Raw genomic sequence first — 7,268 nt, forward strand, 5'->3', positions numbered from 1 at the left:
TCGGGAGGCAGAGGCAGGCAGATTTCTGAGTTCGAGATCAGCCTGGTGAGTTCCAGGACAGCCAGGTCTATAAAGAGAAACCCTGTCTCGAAAAAAAAAAAAAAAAAAAAAAAAAAAAAACCTATCTAAAAAGATGAGCCTTGGGAGTCATAGAAGTGCAGTTCGTAAGAGTTATTTGTGCCTTTCGAGATGAGCTTTATCCTATTAAGATGGTGACATTAAAACATTTTAGTTATAGAATAAAATGATCAGATTTTTATATAAGTATATGAATGGGGGCTGGAGAGATGGTTCAGAAGTCCATAGCACTGGCTTATCTTTCAGGGGACCCTGGCTCAGTTCCCAGAACCCACATGGTAGTTCACAGCTATTTATAACTCCAGTTACAGGCAACCCAGTGCCTCTCTGACCTCTGTGGTCACTGCATGTACATAGTGTACGTACAAACATGCAGGCAAAACACTCATATAGATATAAACAATAAACTACAAGGTAAAAAGTACATATGTGAAGAGAGACTTGTGATGCTTACAATAAAGAGTTTGATCAGCTCTGCAGGAAGGAAAAACAGATTTTGGAAAAATGGGAGACTCCATGGTTTGAGCTTGATTTTGAAGATTGAATAGGATTACTTTTTTTTTTTTTTTTTTTAACAAAGATTTATTTATTATTATATGTAAGTACACTGTAGCTGTCTTCTGACATCCCAGAAGAGGGCGTCAGATCTCATCAGGGATTGTTGTGAGCCACCATGTGGTTGCTGGGAATTGAACTCAGGACCTTCGGAAGAGCGGTCAGTGCTCTTAACTGCTGAGCCATCTGTCCAGCCTGAATAGGATTACTTTTTGTTTTGTTTTTAAATTGCATGGGGTTGTTGGCATAGTGGGGAAGAATTGCTTCCCACTGCATGGATGTATTGGGTTTCACCTTACCTGACTTTTGTTCTGTTTTGTTCACAGTTGTATGACCAACTTAGGTGATTGAGTTTCTGAGAATTTTCTTGTCTCTGCCTATCTCCCTAAAGGGGTATACTGTGATTCTACACCAGTTGCCAGTATATCTAGTTTTAACATGGGTTCTGGGAATCCAAACTCAGGCTTTTGGGTTTCCGTAGCAGTACTTACCCACTGAGCCATTTCCCCACCCCCTGGACTTTGAAAGATGAATCTGTGAGAAGGATGGTTTAGGAATAATATGCTAGATAAAGGGAATAACAAGTAAAAGCTCAGAGACAAATTTTATACTCAAGCTTTATTCAGAAGCCTGAGTAGATCTCTGTGTAGAACTATAGTGTGCTGGTGATTGAGAAAGATCAGAAAACTGAGAACTGTGAAGGGCTTGCAATGTATGGCAGAAAATTTGGACTCTGTGTTGACTTGGCCTCCTGAGTAGGGGTATTACAAGTGTAGGTCACTATGTAATCCTACTTGATGTTTTCCAAGATTGAGAGGCCTATTTGTGGATGTCTTTGAAAAGACAGCCATGTCATCTACTTCTCCAAACAGAATACTTCCTCAATTCTATTCTAAATAGAACAGTAGTCTTTTTTTGTTTGTTTGTTTGTTTTTTGTTTTTTTTTTTTGGTTTTTTGGTTTTTTCGAGACAGGGTTTCTCTGGCTGTCCTGGAACTAACTCTGTAGACCAGGCTGGCCTCGAACTCAGAAATTCGCCTGCCTCTGCCTCCCGAGTGCTGGGATTAAAGGTGTGTGCCACCACGCCCGGCAGAACAGTAGTCTTTGATTACTATTACTGGAGACCATTTTCAAGTAAGTATTTGTAAGTTAACAAGTGATCCTTGGAACATCACTGCTTAGAATTAGAATCTTTTATTATTGTTGCTAGCTCTGTTGACTGGGTTCTAGTATTGGTTGAGCCTCTGCTGTAGAAAGCTTGGAACATCTGAGAAGTTTGGATTTTATATGTATGTGGGGAAGTCATTATTCAGTCTTTTACTTTAGACAGCAAACTCTAAAAAGCAGTGGCTAAGAGGGCCTACTTTGGAAAGTGTACTGATGTAGAAGAACTAGTTTGAGAACAAGTTCTGTTCTCGAGGTCCCAGTGTCTGATAGCGAAGGAAACTGAGCAACACTGGTGCTTCTTGTAACCCTAAGGTTCTTGGATCTCTCTTGGTGTTAACTGCCTTAGAAGATTTTCCTTGATACTCAGCAAAGAAAAAATGATGAGAATTCTCAGAAAGTAAGAGGGCCTCCTGAAGAGGGAGAGGAAAAAGCTATCTAGTGCTTGTCAAGCCTCAATATGTTTTCTTTCTTTCTTTTTTTTTTTTTTTTAAAGATTTATTTATTACTATATCTAAGTACACTGTAGCTATCTTCAGACACACCAGAAGAGGGCATCAGATCTCCTTACGGATGGTTGTGAGCCACCATGTGGTTTCTGGGATTTGAACTCAGGTCCTTCGGAACTTCAGTCGGTACTCTTAACCACTTAGCCATCTCTCCAGCCCCTCAATATGTATCTATGTAGATACTACTATACTACTTCTTTACCAAGGACTATGATCTGTTGCTTAGAAATGTGTAACATTGCTTGACAGCTATAGAAATCCTCTTTCTGAAAAAATAAAGTACATTATGAATGTTTATTTTGGATTATGGAGAATAAGAAATGAGCAAAGCAAAGTAGAATATATCTAGATTGTGCCTGGGTTGAAAATGGAAAAATACAAACAGAAAGAATGAAAAATACAGCCAGGAAATACAGGGAGGAAGACATTACCACTTAGATTTATATGTTGTTTTATCAGAAAATGCACAATATGAATATAAATTTGCATAATGTAGGCAAATGAGATTAGGAGGTAGAATAAGGGAGGACAAGAATTTGTAAATTATAATTATCTCATATTACTTTTCCTTGGAGAAAACTAAGGCTCTGTGGTTCCGGGAGACGTGCATTGTTAGGTTTCTTACAAAGGATGTCAGCTGCAACGAAAGACCTTTGTAAGTGTTGTCTCTGGAAACAGAGGCTGTGCCTCAGTTTCTAAAATGAGCTAGTAAGAAAAGGACTTGACCAAGATCACTGTGCCATTCAGAGACAGAAATGCTAAATATGTCTTCTGATATTTGTTCTTAGACACACTTTCTTTTTAAATATTTAGCAAAGTCAACAGTACTGTTGGGAAGACAATGACCTTTTGAGTTTTTTGATGCAGTAGATTCATCCTCAAGGCTCATGTCAGAGCTGTTTGTCACTGAGAAACAATGACAACCTGACTGACTGGTCAGGGCTCAGACAACAGCCTGTAGGGATATTTTTTTATTCCTTTAAATTATGGTCTTTCTTTGAGGCTATTAATCCTGGACATCTAGCAGATTGTTGTTGTGTCTCTCTTTTGTCCTGGAGATGTGTTGCCTTTCATTCAACACATGTCTTAGAAGCTTGTTTGAAGGATTTTTTTTTCTTTATAAAATAATTTGAAACAAAATTTTAGTCATTTCCCCTCGCCCCCTCCAAATACCCCACTGAGAGTTAATCAAAGATGCATAGAGTTCAACAACTAGGAAGGCCATTAATAGTACAGTCAGTTTCTGTCCTGCTGTCTTAAATGAAGCTTCTGAATGTTAAAATTGATGAGGATTTCTCTGATGTCCCCTTTAAAAAGTAGTCCTTCTTGGTAGAAAGACAGTACTAGCATATTTGCATACTTTGTTCTTCATTTCTTTCCCATAAAAGGTTGTTGACTATCTTATGTTAGAGCCTAGTTTTTAGCACTTGCTACTATTGCTAATGTCAACCAACTGTAGATCTGTTCATCTGGCATTATCTTCAGTCCCGTTTTGACTTACTTCACTGCTTTCTCACTCTTGCAGCTTGCTTTCTGCTGACCTTGTGTTAGCAGTGAAGTGAATGGCAGGCTCCTTGTCTTCTTAAAATATCTTATTTTAAGTGCATCTAATTCCTTTGGTCTTTTCTTGGAACTCTTGTCATTATCTTTCTCTCAAATCTCCCATGCACAAAATTTGTTCTTCTATCCCCAGACACCTCCAAACCCCCTTCTTTCTAGGCAATAAAATCAGTTATTTCTCTCACCTTTAGTTTATTTGGAGCTGTGTCAAAATTATTTTCCCATCTTGTCACCCACTTTGGCTTTTGGATGTTCTGATCATTGCTACCTTGACACATTTTTTCTTTTCAACGATTATCCTGGTTAGTAACCATTTGTGCTGCTCATCTGTCATGCTGCTTTCTCCTAGACGATTTTGCTGGTTTCTCCCTTAACATCTCATTTGTGTGTTTCTCATATTTCATGTTGTCCTAATAGTTCTGGTTCCTGTGCTGTCATTTTTCTCTGTTGCTGCTGGAGTCCTAACACTGAATTCAGAGGCTTACCTGCATGATGTTGAGATACTTACTACTTACCCATCTTTAGCCAAGATACTAAGATTAAGGCGTGCATAGAGATTTCCACTCATTTGTATGTTGTTCCATAGTGCCATCCATTTGAGAATGGGCTGATATCTGAGCTAGCTATGCCTACTGTCTGTCTCTGTCTCTATGTGATTAGTGATTGGGTCTTACTATGGAGTCCAGACTGGTCTCCTGAGTTCTGGGATCACTATATATGTCTCACCATTCCTGACTTGATCTTATTTTCCTTTACATATCATATTTCAGTAGTCTCTAAACATTTTAAAGCTATTACCTGTGGCTGTATTTCAGCCCACCCTCCCATTTCTTTACGTGGTGTGTATTTGTATGTGTGTGCGTGCGCACACATACATGTGTGTACATTGTAGCACTTATATAATATAAAATTACTACTTTTGCCCCCCTTTTAAATGTTATTTATTTTATAAGCATTGATTGGTGTTTTGCCTGAATGCATGTCTGTATGAGGCTATTAGATCCCATGGGGCTTGAGTTATAGACAGGTGTAAGTTTTCATGTGGTTCCTGGGAATTGAACACTGGTTCTCTGGAAGAGCAGCCAATGTTCTTAACCACTGATCCATCTCTCCAACCCCTACCCCCTATTTTTTTTTTTTTTTAAATAGAAAGAATAACTGCATTTAGGTTTTAGACTTTAAAATAGCAAAAAGAGGTTTATGATATATGTATTGTAAGAGACAAACGTTTCCCCACTCATCCTTGTCCCTTGTCATCCTTATCTCTTACCAGGCTTTATGTTCTCTCAAAAAGCAATGCATCTCATCAGTACTGTCCACTACCCTGCCCTTCATATCTGGAAAGCACAGATCATAGTCCATGTTAGCAGAAAAGGTGGACTATGGACTTGTAGGAGCGTGTTTCAGCTCCCCAGGTGGTTTGTAGGAAGAACAGCTCAGTCAGAGCCACGGGATAGAATCTACCCTATAGTGCTGCTATGTAGCTTTGCTTTCAGTCTTCTTAAGGCGTGGGGGCCTCGCTATGTTTCTTTCATGGCACACTTTTAAACTTTAAAATGTTTTCTATACTCCTTTCATGATAATTGTTTACAATCATTAATAAATCCACAATAACAAATGCTATCATTACTCTAGTTGTACTTTTAATTGGTACTTTAACTTATCATAACCAAAATCTTATATTTGAAAAATAACAATATTGAGAGCTGTCTTATTTGTTTAATATTCAGCTTCTTTGTGCGCATGTTAGGAGCTCTGCAATAATTACATTTATGCACCTTCTGATATATTTGTGTATATGCATATGTGGATGTGTGTGTGTGTACATGTATATTATGTATCTCTGTGTATATGTATACGTATATGTATATGTAGACATCTATTGAGGAGGATGTGTGCACACGCTCCTGCGCTTGGCTTGAAGATGATATTGAGTATCTTCCTTGGTTCTTTCACTTTTTGTTAAGGCAGGGTCTCCTGATGACCCCATAGCTCCCTGAATCTGGTTAACCTAGCTAGCCAGCTTGCCTTTGGGACCCTCTGTCTGCCTCCACAGTCCTAAAATTATAAGATCCTCTATACCAGTCCAGCCTTTTTTTTTTTTTTTTGGTAAATAATAAATGATTTATTTATTTTGTATACAAAATGTTCTGACTTGATGGTTAGAAGAGGGCACCAAATCTCATTATAGATGGTTATGAGCCACCATGTGGTTGCTGGGAATTGAACTTGGGACCCCTGGAAGAATAGCCAGTGCTCTTAACCTCTGAGACATCTCTCCAGCCCCCAAGCCCAGCTTTTATATGACTTCTGATGATCTGAACTCCAGTCCTCATGCTTACATGGTAAACTTTTTATCCAGTGAGCCATCTTTCCAAACCCCCATCTCTCATAGATTGTACCTTCCTTCTTACTACTTGTATAATCCTATGTCTTTCTCCTTATCCTTCCTTTTATACCCAGAGTTTCAAGTCAACAGAATACAGTATCTTCGGAAAACAAGAGTGTATCTTTTCATTGGAATGGGGGACTCAAATACTTCTATTGGATCAGCTTTCAATAGCCTTGGTATTGATTGCTCTTAATGCGTGAAAACCTTTAAAAGCTTTTGTTTCTAGCTGGTACATCTCCCAGTGGGCCACTTAAAAGCCAAAGTGTTTAAGGTTGGTTCCAGGGCTAGTTTGAAGATTATCTCATTGATTTGAAGATAATCCAAAGAGAGAATTCAGATGTCCCAAATCAGGCTTTCAGAAGTTCATGTATTTCTTGAGTTGTTTAAGCAGCTAATTAAGTGCCCTTTATCTTATCGTTTCTTTTATATGTTGGAAACTTAAGCCACATGAAGTTCCTTTCCTCTTGTAGGAAACAGTAAAATGCAGTCAAGAGATCCTTAGCTCTTTCTTGAATCATCAACTACATTCTAGCCTGTGACCTTGAATTTGCCTGTCTGATTCTTAAGTTTCCTTATGTAAAATCAGACTAATAACACCTCATGGAATAGCTAGAGAGATTAAATAGGATGACATTAACAACACTGAACTTAGCAGGCACTTAATAAATGGTGCTTAAAAATCTATAATAGAGCCGGGCGTAGTGGCACACGCCTTTAATCCCAGCACTTGGAAGGCAGAGGCAGGTGGATTTCTGAGTTCGAGGCCAGCCTGGTGTACAAAGTGAGTTCTAGGACAGCCAGGGCTGTCCAGAGAAACCCTGTCTCGAAAAAACAAAACAAAAAATTAATTTGGCCGGGCATGGTGGCGCACGCCTTTAGTCCCAGCACTCGGGAGGCAGAGGCAGGCGAATTTCTGAGTTCGAGGACAGCCTGGTCTACAAAGTGAGTTCCAGGACAGCCAGGGCTACACAGAGATACCCTGTCTCGAAAAACAAAACAAAACAAAACAAA

The 7,268-nt window shown here is 39.0% G+C and overlaps 1 protein-coding gene across 4 annotated transcripts in view; it reads left to right on the forward strand.

Moving 5' to 3' along the window:
- The window catches only part of Ambra1 (autophagy and beclin 1 regulator 1), a 184,537-nt gene that overhangs the window by 83,518 nt on the left and 93,751 nt on the right, over positions 1 to 7,268 (forward strand). The window lies entirely within an intron of this gene.

This window comes from Mus pahari, chromosome 3 (assembly GCF_900095145.1).
Source record: "Mus pahari chromosome 3, PAHARI_EIJ_v1.1, whole genome shotgun sequence".
Classification (NCBI taxonomy): domain Eukaryota; kingdom Metazoa; phylum Chordata; class Mammalia; order Rodentia; family Muridae; genus Mus; species Mus pahari.